Source organism: Aedes albopictus, chromosome 1 (genome assembly GCF_035046485.1).
Source record: "Aedes albopictus strain Foshan chromosome 1, AalbF5, whole genome shotgun sequence".
In the NCBI taxonomy this organism is placed as follows: domain Eukaryota; kingdom Metazoa; phylum Arthropoda; class Insecta; order Diptera; family Culicidae; genus Aedes; species Aedes albopictus.
In genome coordinates, this window is record NC_085136.1 from 219,816,635 (window position 1) to 219,838,677 (window position 22,043).

General features: G+C 42.3%; 1 pseudogene; it reads left to right on the top strand.

Annotated features, from left to right (window-relative positions):
- Positions 1-793: 793 nt before the first annotated feature.
- LOC134291098 (uncharacterized) lies at positions 794-16,660 on the top strand (annotated as a pseudogene).
- The last annotated feature ends 5,383 nt before the right edge of the window (positions 16,661-22,043 follow it).

A 22,043-nucleotide genomic window follows, 5' to 3' on the forward strand; every position in this document is an offset into this window, starting at 1 on the left:
TCTTATGTTTTCATCCGACGTTTCGGACCGATCTATTGTGCCTTCTTCTTAGGAATAAACAAAGTCCCGTTTTATCGTTAGGGGCCTGCAGCATAGGCACCTTTGTCAACTTATGTTTCGACAATTCGCCCACCTCGTTCAATCCGTGGGCTGATTTTCGGAAATCGGTCCGGCTCGCTGAAATAAGGTGCAGTCTGTTTCGCGCCACTTTCACACTATGAATGTGTATTAAGTCCAACATTAGTAAGGCCCTGGAACGGCCCTGCAGCGACTTCGTAAATCGATGGATGATGCCCAGCAAGATCACTTAAGACTCGTGAAGACTGCAGAACCTGTGATAGAAAAGGATATGAAGTCTACCCAGACGGAGGCCTTCGCTTTCGCAGGTAGTCCAAAAGGTGTGACGGGTGCGACTGCTCGTGACAAGCACTCGCAGAAGCGGGCGAGGCAGCCGTCAAGTGAGGAGCTGTCTGGCGGTGCTCGCAAAGGCAGGCGAAGGTCGCCAGTAATGCCGGCAAGTGAGGGTTCCCAGAAAGCTGGGAAGGGTGGGCTTGAAAAGGCTGGCCCGTCCCTGAACGATGGGAACAAGGGATTGCGACCGTTGGTGGGCCCTCAGCAGGCGCAGAGTAGGGCGAACCAAGGGAGGACCTCCCTTGGACGTATGTAGGTAGAGCGGAAGAAGAAGAAGTCGAAGCCGCAGGTAGAAGTAGCTTGGGATGCCAAACCAAGGTGTAAAAGAGTAGGTGCCAGGCGCGAGAAAGCTGCCACGCTCGTCATCTAGACAGAACAGTCGATGTACTCGGACGTCTTGAAGGCGATGCGGAGCAACGCCAAACTCGAGAGTCTGGGAGCCGACGTGCGCAGTTTAAGACGTACTCGTACCGGTGAAATGGTCCAAGAGCTTAAGCGTGACAAGAAACGCGAGTGCGTCGCCTACAAATATCAGGTAGAAGAGCTTCTTGGCGACGGGGTCGAGGTGAGGGCTCTTACAGCAGAGTCGACTCTGTAGGTTAAGTACCTAGCCGAGGTCACTGAAGCGGAAGAGCTCGTCACAATACTGTACTGCGGCAACGGTACGAGGTGCAGGTGGCCAACGTAGCGGACCCATACCGAGTACCCGCCGACAACGGCAATTGGGTCGCGGATGGGTCCAGAAAAATGGCGGCGATATGGACGACGGGTGAATACCCCGTCCTGGAGTTGGTGGTCGCCAAAGTAAACGGGGTCTTCTTCTGTAGCTGTTACGCACCTCCGTGGTGCTCGATTGAGCAGTTTACACAGATTCTGGACTGTATGCCGACCGTATTGTCAAGACAGGGCAATAGCGGGTGACTTCAATGCTTGGGCCGTGGAATGGGGAAGCCGTTTTATGAACCAGCGGGGTCAGATCGCGCTGACTATGCTAGATGATGATCTGGCTAATGACGGTACCAAAAGTACATTTAGTCGGAACGGCTGTATTCCTGGCCTAACCAGCAGTTCGAACTAGAGGGTAAGACAATGGCTACACTAACTACGATCACCTGGCAGTTTGCTACAGTATCGATTACAACAACAACAGGCAACGGGTGGAAGAAGAGGCGGCTAGGCGAAGGCCAAGCCCTCGTAGGTGAAAGGCATCACCTATGCGTGCGTGTGATGCGACGATGCCTAGGCAAATTCACCCTGGGAATGGGAGGCATAGGAATGGGTGGACTCAAGCGATTGCCGACCTGCACCGCGCCTGCCTACGGGTTAGGCGGCGGGTACAGCGAGCACGGGCTGAGAAAGAGCGAAATGAATGACTGGTGGTGTTCACCGGTGCCTCTGTCAGAGTGGCCAACCGTGGGGTGATGCCTACAGGATCGTGATGGCCAAGACAAGAGGCGTAATGGCTCCTGCGTAGCAGACTCCAGAGATGTTGAAGGCTCCTGGTTCGGACGACTTTCCGAGCCTGGCCTTAAAAGTATATATTGCAGAGGTTCCCTGGATGTTCAGGTCTGCTATGCAGAAATGCCTGGACGAGGGAGTTGTCCCAGTGGCGGGGAAATCACTCGGAGAATCATCAGCATATTAGACCAATGTGCTTGATCGACACAGCGGGGAAGGTGCACGAAAAGATCATCCTCAACAGAATGTTGAGGCACACCGGGGGTGTAAATGGTCTCTCGAGCAACCAGTTCAGCTTCCGGAAAGGGAGGCCGCGAGACGTATCTAGTCGGTTACAAAGACCGCCAAGATAGCGCTCTTGCGTAAGAGGAGGGGGACTAGCTACTGTGCAGTAGCGACGGCTATTGCCGATGCGCTCCTGCGTCTAAGGATACTCGGGCCGGGTACCTGTACAAGATTCTCGGAAGTTACTTCCAGAATCGATTACTAGTTTACGACATAGAGGTGGGTCGGAAGAGCTTTCACATAACCTCAGGAGCTCCACAAGGTTTCATCCTGGGTCTGGTATTATGGAATAACATGTACGACGAGGTGAATGGCAATCTGCGGTGAATCGATCGAAGAAGTGGAATTGACTGCAGCCCACTCGATCGCAGTTCTGGAGGAGTGAATGAGCTCGATTGTTATAGAGATTATACAGGTTTGTTCTCTTCGTCATAAGGGATTTTTTCGGCCAAATTAGCTGTAACTTGGTTGAATAATTCAGCTTTGTTGGAAAAGATATGAGGCCAACTTTGAATTCAATCGGTTAAAAAAAAACTTGACGAAGAGATCAAAACGGCCGAGAATACGACAGCTCCCCTATATAAAATTGTTTGAGTTAGAGGGCCAAGTACTCAAAAGAATCCTCCTGCTCCAATGGTTCCTGACCCTACATTTCATGCAAGATGAATCGCGGATGTTTTATATTCTCTCCAGTCTTAAGGCGGGCTGGATACTGCTCATAGTCTTTAAGTTGCACGCAAACGAGTTTGTATTATTGCAAATTTCAACCAGAAAATTAACATCCTTATCACATCACCCTCTAACAAATCCACCCAGCCACAGGTTAGTTCATATGTTCCCACCTCGTCCGTACGGGTGTTTCCACCGCGTAGCAGCAAACGACAAAAATCAAGCCGTAAAAATGAAAATGCTTTTATTTTTACGGCCTCTTCACATCTTTGCGCCCCGTAAGGCTCTTCAACCGAGCGCTCCTTGAATGGATTCGCTGGGTACTAGATTGGTTTAAGGCAATTTACCGTCATTTTAGAGGGGAAATGGGAGAGGTGAAGAATGTATGTCTTTTTAAGCCTAGAATCAACCGTCACTGTGGAAATTGTCACTTTCCCCATTGTAATCTCTCGTGCGTGGTGGTCTGTCCTTCCTGAATGGTGTATTTTGTGAGAATGCTTATTATATATCTAATACGACGTCAAGTGTAGGTGCTTCATATTCCGGAAACAGTTGAAGAATGACAAACAATATAATGCCAAGGTTCCTCCCTTCTATACGGGCAGGACTCTATCGATGATAACCACCGACACTTGCACCGACACTAGGGAACAAACACTCTGTCATTAATCATCAAAACGGCGAGTGTATGAACATCGTCGGGTTCTGTCACGATGGCTCAGTCATTCGAAAGCGACTCTACTACCAAATGAATAATGTCTTTATTATGTGTGAAACTTCTGTGCTGATAGAAGATGGAAGTCGCAATCGCAAACTGCACTTTATGACTGCTGAAAACGGAGTGGGTGGTAAATTCATCCGTTTGCGTAGGGGAAAGTCGAAAAGCACTCGCACGCGCCATTTAATGAGGCCGAATTTGGTCGGCGGGCGGTATGGTGCGATGTTTGGTGACGTTAAATTTTCATTCATTTAGCTCCCAGCAGCAGACGCTGATGGTTGGCGTAATGAACCGTAAAATGTGCCCATTTGAGTGGGATGGAGAGATGATGCTCTGTAATTATGTGAGTTTTTTTTTGTGAAAAATGTAACCTTGAATTCTATGGAAATAATCTTTTGGCTTCCATGGAATTTTAAAAATGTACACGTGGATTCACTGCAAGCGAAGCTGCAGCGTATGGTGTAAAAAATATACAAAGTATTTAAACAAATTTATGATACACACAGGCGCGGTTTCCGGCGATTCACCCATTTAAACCCATCTAAGAGTTGTGTGGTTACCTGGTTGTGCAGCCTGGGCACTGTTGTCCTTCTGACTTCAGCTAGATTGAGGAGGTACGTCTCGAGCGTCTGTTCACCAAGAAGGTGCGGCTCAAACAGCGTATGTTCTGGCATCCAGCGGCTGAGTATGACATACTCCTCCACCGGAAGCTATACCTATGGTAGTAGACCCACCACGGTGGATAGGGGACCTTAGGCCAACAATTTCTGAAACCCAAAAACAGTTACAGAAACCGAAAACGAAAGATTACGAACTGATTCAACGGCAACGACTTTTAGTGTGAGACAACGGACAAGAATTGGAACTTGGAATGTATTAACCCTAGCCCAGCAGGGTAAACTGGCACAACTAGCCAATGAGGCATGCCGTATGAAGCTTGAGATCCTAGGACTGAGTGAAGTCCGTTGGCCGAACTTTGAAGAACACAGAATGGCGTCGGGTCAAATTCTGCTATACTCTGGCCTACGAGGTGAACACACTTTCCGCCACCGTGTAGTTGGTTTCCTACTCAGCGCTTACGCCCACGCTGCGCTCATGAAGAGATGCAAGGATAATTGTAGCCAGATTCGTGGACAAGATTCGTGGACAAGTTTCCGAAAGGTGATATCAAGATCATCATGGGCGACTTCAACGCGAAGGTTGATTCCGACAACTCGGACTATGAGCAGCACGTCATAAGACGCCATATTCTCGGAGAAATGAGCGAAAACGGAGAGCTGTTTGCAGAGTTTTGTGGTAACAATGACATGGATCGCTTTTTCCTCATCGACCAGTGCACAAAGTGACATGGGTCTCCCGTGATGGCGTCACGGAAAATCAAATCGACCACATCTGCATCAGCCGAAAATGGAGACGGAGCCTTCTTGATGTGCGGAACAAACGGTGATATCCGACTTCGCATTGCTAGGATCCATCGACAGGAGGAGAAAATCGGGCGCCGGTTCAACACACGCCGACTGGAAGACGCTGCGGTGAAAACGTCCTTCGTCGAGGAGCTAGAGAACGGTGCTGCGGATATCCCTGCAGGTGGAAGCGTAGAAGATCAATGGAGCGCCATCAGGAATGCCTTCATCGCCACCGGTGAGAACAATTTGGGTGAGGTACGCACCCGAATAAAGCAGTGGATCACAGATGATACCTGGAGGAAGATAGAGGAGCGAAAGAACGCCAAAGCCGCGATAGAGCGAGCGAAAACACGAGGAGCCAAAGCCGTAGCCCGTCAGCGCTATTCGGCTCTCGAGAAGGAAGTGAAACGCTCAAGTAGACGGGACAAAAGAGCGTGAAGAGAAGAAGGCGAGAAAGCCGCAAACACAGGCGACATCCGTCTCCTCTACGATGTTTCACGTCGCCTTAGTGGGACCAAGATGAATGCTACGATGCCCGTATAAGACAAGTCTGGACAGTTACTGACCTACCCGGCTGACCAGTTGAAACGCTGGTTCGAGCACTTCGGAAACCTTTTTCAAGTGTCGGTCACGTCATCAACACCTCAGCATGATCCGCCAAGGGTTCGTCGAATTATCCGTGTCAACACCGAAGCTCCATCAGTGCAGGAGATGGAAACAGCCATCTGTAGCATGAAATCGAACAGGGCCCCAAGGGTCGATCGCATATCAGTTGAGATGCTCAAAGCTGACCCCGAAGTATCCGCACAACTACTGCATCCATTGTTCCGCAACATATGGTAAACCGCGACATTCCGGCCGACTGGATGCAAGGCGTCTTAGTAAAAGTACCCAAACAGGGTGACCTGACTGTATGCGATAATTGGCATGGCATCATGTTACTGTGTATCGTTCTCAAAGTCCTCTGCAAAGTGATCCTTAACCGGATACAGGAGAAGATTGACACAACTCTCCAACGGCAGCAAGCAGGATTCCGTGCCGGACGTTCCTGTGTCGACCATATTGTCACGCTCCGTATAATTCTGGAGCAAATCAATGAATTCCAAGAGTCTCTCTACCTGGTGTTAATTGATTACGAAAAAAGTTTTTGACCATCTAAATCACATAGACATGTGGCGGAGAGCTTCCCACATGTCTACGTGATTTAGACGGTCGAAAACTTTTTTCGTAATCAATGAACACCAGGTAGAGAGACTCTTGGAATTCATTGATTTGTTCCAGAATTATACGGAGCGCAAGGGTCTCCCTTAGAAAATCATCGGCCTCATTGAAGCACAGTACAGGGCATTATCGTGCAGAGTACTATACAACGGTGTTTTGTCCGATCCCATCCGGGTCGTTGCTGTAGTGAGGCAAGGATGTATACTATCACCGCTACTGTTCCTCATCGTAATCGACGAGATCCTGGTAGGTGCGATTGACCGTGGATTGCTGTGGCAGTCCATTACCATGGAGCACCCATATGAATTCGAATTGGCTGATAAAATAAGAATAAAAAGTTATTTTACTCACTTTTGAGCACAGACAATTTTCAATCAAACACAGTTATTTCTACTCTGGCGGACAAGATTCTTGCATAACTCATTTTAGAGTGAGTAAACAACAAAATTAGAAAAAAAAAACGTAAAAAATCCGGTGGAGATACTGCGTTGTACTTGGTGGTGTTGTCCCCAAAATGGAGCAAGTAGCCGCAGCTGTGAATCCGGAGACATTCCGAACACTTAAAGGTAAGCAATTAGTTAAAAAATTGGTATACGAATTGAAAAAAAACCCTAATTAATCCACCTAGCGGTGATGGTGCCTTTCTCGTGCTTTAAAATATCCTTTCAACAAAACTCGAGCGACATGTTGATGACATTGACATAAATACAAAATGAAAACTGCTTGCTAAATCTACTCAATATGGATACATTTTATATTAGCATAACATCCAATATTCAGAAAATATAAGACAACGATCCAAAACTCAAACCAAACAAGTGTCATGAAGCAGCAAAATTTTGAAACGTCATTTTAGATTTTTCGGTCATCATTTCATGACTCCGGATATCTACCCCAACTAAACTAACCGCCATCTTGAACATTGAGACACCATCTTGGATGTTCTGGTATTCATTTTTGGACTCTGCACCTAAAATTACATAAAATAGTCGCCGTATCGAATTTTGGCATGTCGTTTATGATTTTCTGGTTACCAGTTTTGGATGAAGACCGGCATTCTTCCCCATTCAAACTATAGTCAAATTGCAGACCTTGTGAAACAGCGCACAGCTTGGGTTTTCTGATTACAAATTTTGAATTCTGGACATATTTTCATCCGACTCTGGCTATGATCGGGTACAGTGAGTGATTGTGCCGCCTGTGCAGTTTAGTGAAGTTTTTGCTACGTTCTAACTGCAGTTTCGATCTGAATGGCTATTCAACTATTCACACGAGTGTAGTGTCTACGCGGCTTATGGAGTTTTGCAGATTTGAAGCTGATTATGCATAATATTGATGTGATTTTCTGATCGTTGTCCGAAACACATATTGCATACTTGTAGCGCCATTGGTTTCATCTTCGTTATCAGCTGTCAAGTTTCGGCACTCACCGTTTTGCACATCCGATCGCACTCATTGTTTACTGATGATGGGGAGCGATACTTTGGTGCTGCAACGACAACAAGAATTCGTCACATCTCTTGATGATCTTCTAGCGAGATTGCAGTCCATGTTCCACGAAATGGTCAACAAAACCATTGCAATCATCGAGACTTGCAAAAGCTCCTTGCAAGATAAAATTAACGTTCTTCGCGAAAAAATCCAGTATTTCCAAGAGACGAGTAGAGCCCAAATTGATACAGTAGCGAATGGTGTGGGGAAAGTAAAAAGCGAAGTCTGTTCTATCGCCGAACATACATCAACATCTTGGACTTGCGACGAAATCGAGGATATACATCAGCGAGAATCTTACTAAGCTTGGCCGTACGATCAAGGGAGCCGCACTAAAGCTGAAGAAGGATGGAAAGCTTCAGTCCGTTTTCACGCGTGGTGGAATCGTCTACACAAAAGTTGCTGCTGATGCTGAACCGAATCCAATTTTCTCGCTGAACCAGTTACCAACATAATCCTTACCCATTGAAAGTTATTCTTTCCTTCCTACAATTTTTCCATGTCTCCCATCCTTATCAATCCTCTGTTTATTCCGCTCCTGAAAGTTATCTGCAAGATTCCTTTTCCTTAATATTTCTGCATATTCCTTCCGTAGATTTCCATGTCTCCGCTCCTTCATTTTCCCTTTGTTTTCTTCCGTCCTAAAAGTTTTACATTCAATGAGCACTCTTTCATCGAGTATATTCATCAAATGCTCATTCTGCTATGCTGCTGATGCTGCCTGGACCCGCTGTTGCTGCTGTTGTTGAAGTTGCTGTTGATGCTGTTGTTGGCCTATCTCCATTATGTATTTACTTAGTTCCAACCGAATTCACGAACTGCACTATGGTTTTTTTTTTCAATTTTATCAATGAATTGTTTTTCGCTAAATTACTTGTCATTCACTTTCATTGCTGATTTGTTGATGTTGAACAGGGTGGGACAGTTTTGTTTAAGTTCGCTTACTATGTCTAACATAGATGCCGGATAACCAAGCTAATGCTCTTTCAAATAGTTGTATTCCCCGTGTTGTGATGAACAGTGTACTCAATAACAATTATCTGAATATTTGCCATATTAATATGCAAAGTATATGTGCCCGACAGATGTCGAAATTCAATGAATTCAAGTTATGTTTCTTCCAAAGTAAAGTAGATATTGTCTGCATTACAGAAAGTTGGCTCACAAGCGATATAAATGATAACTTGGTCGCTCTAGATGGGTACAATCTCTTGAGACTCGACAGAAGCTACGGCCGTGGGGGTGGAATTTGTGTTTATTTTAAGTGTGATTTAAAATTTAAAGTTCTTTGTAATTCAGAATTAAGATCTGGTGTCGAGTATTCAAATCTTACTGAATATTTATTCGTTGAAATCCAATATGAACAGGATAAATTCTTACTAGGCATCTTTTATAACCCTCCCAGCTCAGATTGTTCTGATTTATTATTAGATCAATTATCTGAGCTGTCCGTACAATATCCTAACACAGTTATAATAGGAGATTTTAATACAGATTTAAATAAATCATGCAACAAAACATTTAAATTTAAAAATTCTGTTGATTCTCTCGGATTTGTTTGTGCAAACTCATTCCCAACCCATTTTCATCAAACTGGATGTTCTCTGATTGATTTGATTCTGTCGTCCAACCAAGAATTTGTACTAAATGCACAACAAGTGTCAGCCCCAGCGTTTTCAAACCACGATATAATTTTTTCCTCATTTAATATAGCACGAAAATCAATCCCTGACCATTTCATGTACAGAGATTACAAGAACGTAGACTTTGGAGGGTTAACACGGGCCATCAACTCAATTGATTGGTCCATTCTTGACAGTATTACCGACTCCGACATAGCAATTGATGTTTTCAATACAATATTGACTGATCTACATGATTCTTTCGTTCCACTGCGTCGTTCCAAGCCTAAACGTAATCCTTGGTTCAATAGTGAAATTCAAAGGGCTATGGTTGAACGTTACATTGCGTATCGTTTATGGGTTTCAGATAGGTCGACAGTAAATCATAACCAATATAAACGGTTACGTAACAAAGTTACACAACTTATCCATAACGCCAAATCCGATCTTGTGACCCAAAGGATCGACTCTTCTAACTCTTCTAAGGACTTATGGAACAAACTAAAACATATTGGGGCAATAAATTCATCTACATGTAATAGAAATTTTGATAACACAAACGCGGAAATCAATGAATATTTTGCTTCAAATTTCACTGTTGATAACAGTACTTTACAGATTCCTCCTGAAAATACTCATGGATTTCAGTTTTCACCGATTAGTGATCATGATGTCATTTTAGCGATAAAATCTATAAAATCTAATGCAATTGGCATAGACAATATTCCAATCCAGTTTATTCGACTGATTCTTCCTTCAATAGTTTCTCAAATTAGATCCATCTTCAACTTAATTATTTCTACATCTAAATATCCTCGTGGTTGGAAATCGTCCAAAGTAATCCCAATTCGGAAAAAAACATCAGGAAATTCTCTCGACAACCTTAGACCCATAAGCATTCTAAGTAGTTTATCGAAAGTATTTGAAAAAATCCTCAAATCACAAATTCAGAGTCATCTATTAAACTTCAACTTATTGACAGAATTTCAATCTGGGTTTAGAGCAGGACATAGTACTACAACTGCCTTTCTCAAAGTACATGACGACATACATACTGTTATTGACAAGAAGGGTATCGCATTTCTTCTTATGATTGATTTTTCTAAGGCTTTTGATAGGGTATCACACACGAAACTGTTGAACAAATTGACATCGGAGTTTTCATTCTCAAGATCTGCGGTCCGTTTAATACAATCATATCTGTCCAACAGGTCTCAATTTGTTTGCATCGATGATTGTTACTCGGATAGTGTCGATATTTTATCCGGTGTTCCGCAAGGTTCTATTTTGGGCCCTTTGCTTTTTTCAATGTTCATTAACGACTTGCCGAGTGTTCTGAAACATTGCCGAATTCATTTGTTTGCGGATGACGTCCAAATTTACATCATGGCTAATGATCTATCGACTGCCGAAATGGTCGAATTGCTTAATGATGATCTTTCGAGAATCTTGGAATGGTCTACTAGAAACCTTTTGCCTGTAAACCCCGATAAGACTAAAGTTATGCTAATAACTAGAAACAGAGTTGTAAATGTTCGTCCAAATGTTTTGTTTGGAAATGTGTTGATTCAATACGTTGATAAATTAACAATGCTAGGTTTTATTATTCAGAACGATCTTGAGTGGGAAGGTCATATTAATGCCCAATGTACCAAAATATACAGATGCCTTCGTATGCTTCGAATCACTTCTTATACTTTACCGATACCAATCAAATTAAGGCTTTTCAAATCATTAATTTTGCCGCACTTTATGTACGGCGACGTTTTTTTACTAAACGCTTCAGCAATGTCGATAAGTCGTTTGCGTGTAGCTTTGAATTCTTGTGTTCGCTATGTTTTTAATCTCAATAGATTCTCAAGAGTAACCCACTTACAGCCACAGCTTCTCGGTTGTCATTTTCAAGACTTTCTTATGCTTCGTAGTTGTGTTCTTTTATTTAAGATTATTTTTTAAAAATCCCCAAGATATCTTTATACTAAACTTCAGCCATTCCAAAACAGTCGTAATCGTAACTTTACTCTGCCACGGTTTAACACGTCGCATTACAGGAATACACTATTTGTTCAGGGCATAGTGTTTTGGAATCAACTTCCTCTTAATATTAAAAATGGGACTAGTGTAAGTGGATTTCGACAGGAGTGTGTCGCCTTGTTCAACAGTCAGCATCAGCAATAAGTTAGGTTAGTTTGTAAACCGCCGATCAATATAGCGTCAGTTTCGGATGTATTTTGTAATTTTGATTCCGTGAATTCAACGTTTGTAGCATTTAAAAAGGACATTCCTTACGCTACTTCATTATATGAGAAATAAATAAAATAAATAAAAATATGCCCATAATGCAAGAATTAATAATCCTATAAAATAGGAACTAACTTGAATACTGGGCCATTATATTAGACTTTGGACCGCTATCTTGGATACTCTGGTGGACTCCGAACATATTTCCCATACCAAATGCACTTATTTTACATAATTTTAGAGCTCAAAATTCCATAAAACAGCCACCATCTTCTGTTGACGCGATCAAATTCTTATTTTTCCATTCAACGTTGACCCATCCTGCTATAAATTTACACCTTAGGAATCTGAAATAGTACGATTTGATGGGATCGCTTTAGTTTTGTCTATATTTTGTTCTCATATATGAGAACTTAGACCTATTCGTCACTGTTGTTCATACCTAATGTTTATCAGGCCATTAAACAAATCCACGATTTAATTTTTCACATGAACGTTGGTTCTGCTACACAACAGCTAGTCTCTAATGTTATCTAAGGCTATTTTCTTGCTAATCGTTCATTAGATTATCAAAAAATCTGCGATCTGATGTGTCGTATGTATGGGTTTGGTTCATTTTTATATTTGGTAATTTCCGATGGGATAGCCGGATCTGATTCCATGAGTCATGGACCATGACACTACCGGTTGTCCCAATTATGGTCTGAGAATATTTTATTGCTATGTATTCACCTTTACCTAATCACCGCGATTTGATATATCGCATGAATGGGTTTGCTTCACTTTTACTTCTAACCACTTTCGAAGCCACAGCTGAACCCGCAACACTACCGGGAATCTAATATGGTCTGACACTATTTTTCCATCAGGTTGTCAATAAGTCGTGATCAGTCTTGTTAGAGATCACAGTCATTTGGACCTTTTCGTCGATATTCGGCCTCCTTTGTCTCCGACATTCGCAACACAAGCAATCAAACTCAGAGTGTCTGTTTTCTCATGTATACATCAATGAGAAAGTGTGCCATGAGCAGGTTTGAAATGCGTTTCACAGGTTTCATGAGATTTTGAGATCGTAGTACGCACATCTAAAGTCCAGAGTATGTGTCTCATGAGACGTCTCATGAGACTCATCTCATTGCGCCTTTGGCTAACTGAAAATGGAATGATTCATTTCGGTCGATTTTCTTGGATGTAGATATTATTCATCCGAATGTTGTCGATTTTTTTTCGATTCGATTGAAAGGACTAACGTTTACCTTATAACCTTGTTCCTGAGGAAAGGTCTGTGTCGAAAAAAAAAACTACAGAAGTGCTAAATATAGTTCATTACAATAGATTGGCAGAAATACTTGCTGCACTAATCATAATGCATATAAAATGACGAAATGACACGCGAAAGGACACCTAGCCTATGCCTGAGGAAAAAATACTTTTTTTACTTCATTTCTATGGGAGATAACATTGCGGCGTTTTCTGAGTCGCGGCTGTTCATTTGTTTTTTCGCAAACCAGTCAATATGGTGGAGGGCTATGTAATGTGGTAATGTCACAAGCACGAGCCCTAGCGCTTAAAACGGCAAAAAATTTGCCGAGGTTCTCCAAAACTTCAAATCAGATAGCAGATGAAGGTGTTATAAAAATGCAACCTAACACGAGCGATGGTTCTAGCATGCCAAAACTGGGCTTCCCCGTCTAATGAATAAGACCTCGTTCAACAAATCTTGATCATTGAACTGCAACAGAAAAAGAAAAACTGAATCTAAAACTGAATTGTCCTCCTCCAAGTCGAGCCTCACATACCTGTCACAATGAGATTTTCTCATGAGCCGTCGCATGAGCCAATGCAGATGTGATTGTTTGAGCTAGTACAATGTTACATGTGATCAAGAAAATGTGTCTCATCGTTGCACATGCTCGTGCGTGTGAGTGTTATTTTGTACGCATAGCAACCTGATCTCAAGCTCGTGATTCGAAGCGCGTATACATCAAGTCTGCAACTACTGTTCGAAACAAAAAATGTCAAACGAATGTACTTCACCACGATAGCGGCTTCGGGAGACGGTTCGGCTTTTGTTATTCCTGTCTTCTTCCATATTAAGAGCTATGTTGCCCATCTGCATAGTTAGAAAAAATCACCGACTTCGGCAATGTTTTGCCGAAATCTCAACCGTTAAGTTTGTTTTACAGGAAAAATTCGGTAAAGGTAGCAACTTCTACCGAAGTTCGCTAGAGTTTGACACATAAACGATAACATTTTACCGAAATTTATTATTTTTTACAGAATTTCGTTAAAAATCCATTACCGAACGCTCAGCGGTTGAGATTTCGGTAAAAATTACCGAACGCGATTAGCTGTGTGTGTGTCGTATTCAATGCAACATGCAATAATAAACTATTATTAACATTCATAATCGGAATTGGCTGAAAATCTATGCGTAAAGCTAGAATTAGACACGTGTCATCGTGTCAAATAACATTGATTTGACCCTTTCTTATGTTTATTGATCTTCGTTCTACTGCTCGTGTTGTGTGTAGGTAAGAGGTAACGATGGTCCACTGCACGAATTTATTCTGGCCTGCTTACTCTCACACGAAATTTGACATTTGAGAGGTGCCGACACCGCTCAAACGTCAAATTTCGTGTGAGAGTAAGCAGGCCAGAATAAATTCGTGCAGTGGACCATAGCGCACGAATGTAACAAAGCCGACTGACACCCGACTGCGGCAACGAAATGAAGGTAGTAAAAAGTGTCGAATGTTTACAAGACTGGTCGAGATTTGATGTACCGCATCCATGGGTTTGGTTAAATTTTACATTTTACTACCCGGATCTGATTCCGGGTAACTACTGGCTGAACCAAATATGGTCTAACATTATTGTCTTGTTAACTGCTCATCGGTTAACCAAAAACGCTGCAAATTAAAGGTGTCACATGCAGAGTTTGACAATTTCGACGGGACTCTCGGAACCAATTCCGGAACACTACCAGTTGTCTTTAGTGTGACGTAAGGCTATTTTATAGCTAACTGTTCATCAGGCTATCGCAAAAGACACGATTTGATGTGTCACATGTCTGGATTTGGTTTACTTTTTCATTTGGCCCCTTCCGGCCACTCAAAACCGTAATCTGAAAAGCCGTTATTTGATGTGACGCATGTACGGGTTTGTTTCTCTTTCAGATTTAACCACTTCGGCGGGAACCCCGGAAGGGGTTCCGGAACACTACTGGTTCAGATATGGTCTGAGATGGTTTTCCTGCTCATTGTCCATCAGGTCTTCGAAAATGCCGTTGTTAGATGTGTCGCATGCATGGGTTTGGTTCAATTGTATATTTTGCCACTTCCAGCGGGACGCCTAGAACCGGTTCCGGAACACTACCGGTTCAGATATGGTCTGAGATGATTTTCCTACTCATTATCCATCAGGTCATCGAAAATGCCGTGGTTTGATGTGCCGCATGCATAGGTTTGGTTCAATTGTATATTTGACCACTTCCAGCGGGACGACTAGAACCGGTTCCGGAACACTAGCGGTTCAGATATGGTCTGAGATGGTTTTCCTGCTCATTGTCCATCAGGTCATCGAAAATGCCGTGGTTAGATGTGCCGCATGCATTGGTTTGGTTCAATTGTATATTTGCCCACTTCCAGCGGGACGACTAGAACCGGTTCCGGAACACTACCGGTTCAGATATGGTCTGAGATGATTTTCCTGCTCATTGTCCATCAGGTCATCTAAAATGCCGTGGTTTGATGTGTCGCTTGCGTGGGTTTGGTACAATTGTTTATTTGGCCACTTCCAGCGGGACGCCCAGAACCGGTTCGGGAACACTACCGGTTCAGATATGTTCTTAGACTATTTTTCTTATTACCGCTCATCAGGTTATCGAAAATGCCGTGGTTTGATGTGTCTCATGCATGGGTTTGGTTCACTTTGATATTTGCCACTTCCGGCGGGACACCCGGAACCGGTTCCGGAACAATACCGGTTCAGATATGGTCTTAGACTATTTTTCTGCTTACCACTCATCAGGTTATCGAAAATGCCGTGGTTTGATGGGTCGCATGCATGGGTTTGTTGCATTTTCATATCTGGCCCCTTCCTGGGGTACCGATCCGGAACACCTAAATGCCCATAACTCCGGAACGGCTGGACCGATCCGAACCATTTTCAATAGGAAACAATGGGACCAGATTCCGCGTCGAATGAACCGTCGGTCGTTAAAATCGGTTGATGTTTACTATCTAAAAAATAGGTGACCTTTTTTGTACACATACACACACACATACATACACACACACACACACATACATACACACAGACATCATCTCAACTCGTCGAGCTGAGTCGATTGGTATATAACACTTGACCCCTCCGGGGGCTCTATCAAATTTTCGTTTTTGGAGTGAACATATAGCCTTTCGGTACACCTTGGTGTACGAGAAAGGCAAAAAACATAAATAATGACTATACTGCAAATCATTAATTAATAATTCAATAATAATAATAACTAACAAAAATATTTTCATCACACATCTAGTCTAGACTACATTAAAGGCTTCCTCCGAATTTTGTACAAGCTACCGGTCCGTGGACTTAAGAGGACAATCGACGGGACACCTTCTATTTCGGAGGAGAAAATGGCTGCATCTGTAATATGTTGGATGAACGTAAGTTAAATATTATTGTGTAGTTTCTTGTGTAGTGCAGTTTTAACATATTGACCATTTACAGCCGACTGATAACATCGAAAATGATTTGGCTCAGCATGTGAGGTCTCAAATTCAGTTTGAACCCCACAAACTTTTGTTGCACAACCGCTCAAGATGGGTAGGCTCTTCGTCGTTATGAGCAAACAAATCATCATCGCCGTACTAAATTCAATTTCAGCGCTCGATGTAATGTACAAATCATTCAAAGTATTCGGCATCCCCATCCCAAGTAACTTAACGATGATCGTGGATTTTCTGGAATGCGTACTCTACAAAACAACCGTCCATAGCACGGGGAAATCGGTCAACAGCCTGGCTGCAGCCTTCAAAGATGCCGCCCACACCGAAGATGCGCTGATTAATAATACCACTCTGTTCGAGCATGTTATGGGTAGCATAAGCAATTCAAGCAATAGCATAGCATAGCATAGCATGAATACTTGCACAAATCTTGGATGGAGTTGCAAAGTTGAATATATCCATTGACATTGCTGATGTCGCTACTATCTACAATGTCATAGACTCACTCAGCTCCACACACCTGGCCAAGTCCTTGCAAGCATTTATAAATCCCTTCATCAACTTAGAAAGAGCCCAGAACTGAAGCAGCTTCCAATAGATGAAAGGATGTTGAAAATAGCGAATTTTCAACTTATATGTAGTTTTATAACAAATGCATATATACTGAATTATTGATAAATAAATAATATTAGAAAGATCTCACCAATTGTTGTATAGTTTTTGTGGTCCAATGCCGATCATCTAATTGTCTGTAATGTTCTTCACATGGAGTCTAGGCAGAATTTTTTTTTGATTTGCCTCATTTTTCTCCGAGTGAGAGGAAATCTTTGACACATGAACCAAACTATCACTAATCGTTCCGCGCACATATTAAACAGCCGTCACGCCGTCGTCACAGTTCAGCTCTAGGTCCAAAAGGGTGTAAATAGGAATTGAATCAAAGTTCTCCGACGAGCAGAAGATATCTACATTTCCCGACCCTTATTCGTGCACAGACCGCGTCAGTGACGCGCACCGACCATCGTTTGGCGCTTGACCAAAAAAAAAAAAACACGAAAATGAACGCAGATTTGAAAATAATTTACGCTTGGAGAACCGCTTCCGGGCGGCTGATTTGAACAAACTTTGTTACCATGTTATGTACGTCATTTTCATAAATGTTTAAAAAGCATTAAATTTAAAAGGAACTTTCTCACCAATTTTGAATCATCTTCGTCGAAGAAACATCGCTTGCCCTTTCCGGTCGCGAGGAAGAAGTGTCCCAGCAATGTTTAGCGTCACGATAATCCGGCGGACGTTTGCTCGCTTGTACCATCCCATCTCGATCACCTTGAGCTCTTCGTTACCCACACACTTTTTCCTCCATCTTCTTCAGGACGTAGCTCCCAACGCGGCACTCTGATCTATCTTCTATTATAGAGTTCGTAATCACTTTCACCGAAAAAAAACTAGGGGTGGGTAATGTCTGAGACACAACCGCAATGTTGACGTAGGACAAAGGCGGGAATGAGGTTCCGACTTTTATATATTTAAATGTGCCCTTTCATTTCGCGCCCTTAATGCTAGAGCTAGGTAACTCGTTTTGGAAAGTGCGGATAAAAATGGCTGGTAAAACTCATCCTGGTATAAAACAAACTCTTTGTTGGTCTAAAATGTTGAATTAATATGTCGTCCCCTTAATGCTAGAACTAGGTAACTGGTTTTGCGAAATCGCAAGAAATTTGTTTATATCTGAACGTACACCACAATAAACACAAGTTTGTCAATTGAAAATCCGAAAACACATATTAATTCAACTTTTAAGACCAACAAAGAGTTTCTTTTATACCAGGATAAGTTTTACCAGCCATTTTTATTCGCACTTTCCAAAACGAGTTACCTAGTTCTAGCATTAAGGGGGCGATGTGTTTTCGGATTTTCAATTGACAAACTTGTGTTTATTGTGGTATACGTTCAGATATAAACAAATTTCTTGCGATTTCGCAAAACCAGTTACCTAGTTCTAGCATTAAGGGGACGATTTGAAGTCTTAAATCAGCTGATTTTTCGGTTCATTGTTGTCCGACCTTCGTAAATAAATGCATAACGGACCTTTCACATAAAAGGCCTATACAATGTATGCTGGCAAAATTCAAATCGGCGGAGTGATGTGTTGATTAAAGTTGTTATGTGATCCATTTCACTGAACGCATTCATAAGATGTTAATTAGTTTAACCTTCCGTGACTCGCGCGGCCATCACTTGAGGGTTGAGCATTATTTCATTTTGAAGATAAATGTTCAACCGTTGTTTGAAAGAATTTTCGTCGAAAGGATAAAATGATTATAATATAGAAAGGCGTTAAGCCATAGCTTCCCAAACATCATATTGCGATCGCAACAATCATTAAAATAACTAAAATTGCCACTATGAAATGAACAGATAGCGCCACCGTAGCCATGTCTATTTGACACAACTCAATTGCTGTTAACGAAATTTTAGATAATTTTGATTGGAATTTCGTGAAATATTCTAGATTTGGCAATAATTTGAATAATTTTCACTGATCCTGAAAGAAACTTTTAAATAACAGAAGATCGTCGGTTTCCTGCAATAGGGGCACAACTCAAAAAATGTGAATTTTCAGAATAAGCGTTTGAAAATTGGCAATCATGAAGCACCTCCTGCAAATTCATTTATTTCTCTCATCATTTGACAAAAGTAAACAAATTTTTATTGTTGTATCATTGAAAGGGGCTGAAGGACTATCTGTTTCATGAATTTTTGACAACTATTTTTCAACGACTATTGAAAAAGTTGACTGATTTTGAGTTGTGCCCTTACTGCGGAAAATTGGTGAAAATGCCCAAATCTCGCGTTTCACAACGAATTTTGGAACGGGTCTTTGTGAGATGAAATTTTACATAGTTTTTCATCATTTGCCATCAAAATCTCAAAAATGACAAATTCTGAGTTGTGCCCCTATTGCAGGAAACCGACGAGATTTCGGCAAGATAATTGAAAATTATCCACACTGAATGCTGGAAGCCATTGAAAACGGTCACCGCTTACTGCCGTGAATGAGATTCCTGGTTCTATCAGCTAAATAGCCGAGAGTCGTCGCAGGATAGGTGCGCAGCTGCGGAGGTGACATCCACTCCATTTGTTTGACTGAACCAATGAAAATGACGGAAGAAAACAGTAGTCACTGCTTTTATTCTCCAAGATTAGCAGATTAGGCTCCTCCCATTTGGCTGGCTTTCCAGGTTATTTCATTTGCATGACCCGCCCCGAATGCTCCAGATGCATCCATCAACTAATCAACCGAGAAATGATAAAATTGCCATTGAACGGATAGAGTAACCAAAATATTGGATAATTTCGATCAGTTTAATTCCAAAAATGTTTAAACCTAATTTTAGTCCGGATAGAATAATGCGTTGTTAAATTCTGGGTGGAACTATTAGGCCATTAGTGACCGGCTACATCATTATTGCTGGGCCACCAAGTATTCAATCTTTCACTTTTTAGTTGCACCACACTTTTCTCGTTCAAAGAAATTAAATTAGCTGATTCACAAACTCTTAAGAAATAATTTGAATGATAAACGCCACCGAAAACTGGACCGCCGCTTGCTGCCGTGGATTAGAATAATGACCAGTTTCACTATTGCTGGCAACGATGCTCTGTCTTTTGCTTTTTGGTTACACTACATCTCGATCGATGTTGGAAATTATCCAATTAACTCTTGAGGAATCATTTTCGATGGTCCTGAAAAGGACCGGTTTGAATAATGGACGATTTTGATGCATTCACCATGCCATGCAATGCGTGTTTTCTCTGCGGCGTGCGGAGAATGCTAGACGCCGTCGAAAATTTGCCTACTGCTCCGCTGCCACGGATGCGATTCCAGGCGCCTTCATCAGCACGATAGCCGAGAGTAGTCGCTGGATTGTTGTGCTGCTGCCTTGCTGGAGGTGACATCCACCTCCAACCTCCTTGACTGATCCAACAAAAATGACGAAAGAAAACAGAGAACACTGCTTTTATACCCCTAGATTAGCAGATGAAGCTCCTCCCATTTGGCTGGCTTTGCAGTTTATTCCGTTTGCATTACCCGCCCCGCATGCTCCAGACGCTTCAAACGATTAATCAACCAAGAAATGAGATAATTTTCATCCACCTCCACCCTCCTTGATTGATCCAACGAAAATGACGTAAGAAAACAGAGGGCACAGCTTTTATACCTGTAGATTAGCAGATGAAGCTCCTCCCATTTGGCTGGCTTCCAGTTTATTTCGTTTGCATGCCCCGCCTACATGCACCCAGACGCTTCAAACGATTAATCAACCCAGAAACGAGTAAATTTTCATCGAAAAGAGCACCAAGCATTCATTCTTTCACTTTTTGGTTGCATCACGGTTTTCCTGACCGATGGAATGAATCCTGTTTAAGGAATCTGGACGATTTAAGAAAGAAAACTACATTAATTCACCATTTCACGCAATGTGTGTTGGATTTCTCCGCTCTGAATGCCGGATACCGTCGAAAATTGCCCCATCGTTTGCTACCGTGGATAAGATTTAGTAACCGGCTTCACTGTTGCTTAGGCACGAGTATTCAATCTGTACTATTTGGTTCCACTGCATCTTTACTATTTGGTTTCTCGATCGATTGATGAAAATTATCCGCTCATGAGTTATCATTTTCGGTGGTCCTGATAAGGATCGTTTGATTATGAATTCACCATGCCAAGCAATGCGTGTTGGTTTTCTCCGCGCTTAATGCTGGGCCACCGAAAACTGACCTGCTGCTTACTGCCGTGGATAAAATTAGTAGTCGACTTCACTCTTGCTGACAAACGGAGCTGTCTTCCACTTTTCGGTTACAACACTGTTCTCGATCGATGGAGGTATAATTATTCTTAACTCTTTTGGAAAGACTTTCTGTGGTCCTGAAAAGGACCGTTGGAATAATGGACAATTTTGATGAATTCACCATGCCACGCAATGCGTGTTGGTTTTCTCCACGCTCAATGCTAGGTGCCTCCGAAAACTGGTCTGCCGCTTGCTGCTGTGCTCAGTGGATGAGATTCCTGGTACTAACAGCCGAGATTCGACGCAGTTGATGTGCAGCTGCCAGCTGTGGAAGTGACATTCACCTCCATCCTCCTTGATTGATCCAACGAAACTGACGAAAGAAAATAGAGGACAAAGCTTTTATACCCCTAGATTAGCAGATGAAGCTCCTCCCATTTGGCTGGCTCTCCAGTTTATTTCGTTTGCATGCCCCGCCTGCACGCACTCAGACGCACCAAACGATTAATCAACCCAGAAATGAGTAAATTTTCTTTGAACGGATGAAGTTACCAAAATATTAATTCGAAAAATGTTAGAATTAAACAATGTTTCACTCAAAATGGTCTTAATAGGAAAATGCGTTGCTAAATTCCAGGTGGAATCATTAGTGACCGGCTTCGTAACTGTTGCTGAGCCATGAAGCATTCAATGTTTCACTTTTTGGTTGCACCACACTTCGTCGGTTTCCTGCAATAGGGGCACAACTCAAAAAATGTGAATTTTCAGAATAAGCGTTTGAAAATGGGCAATCATGAAGCACCTCCTGCAAATTCACTTATTTCTCTCATCATTTGACAAAAGTAAACAAATTTTGATTCTTGTATCATTGAAAGGGTCTGAAGGACTATCTGTTTCATGAATTTTTGACAACTATTTTTCAACGACTATTGAAAAAGTTGACTGATTTTGAGTTGTGCCCTTACTGCGGAAAATTGGTGAAAATGCCCATA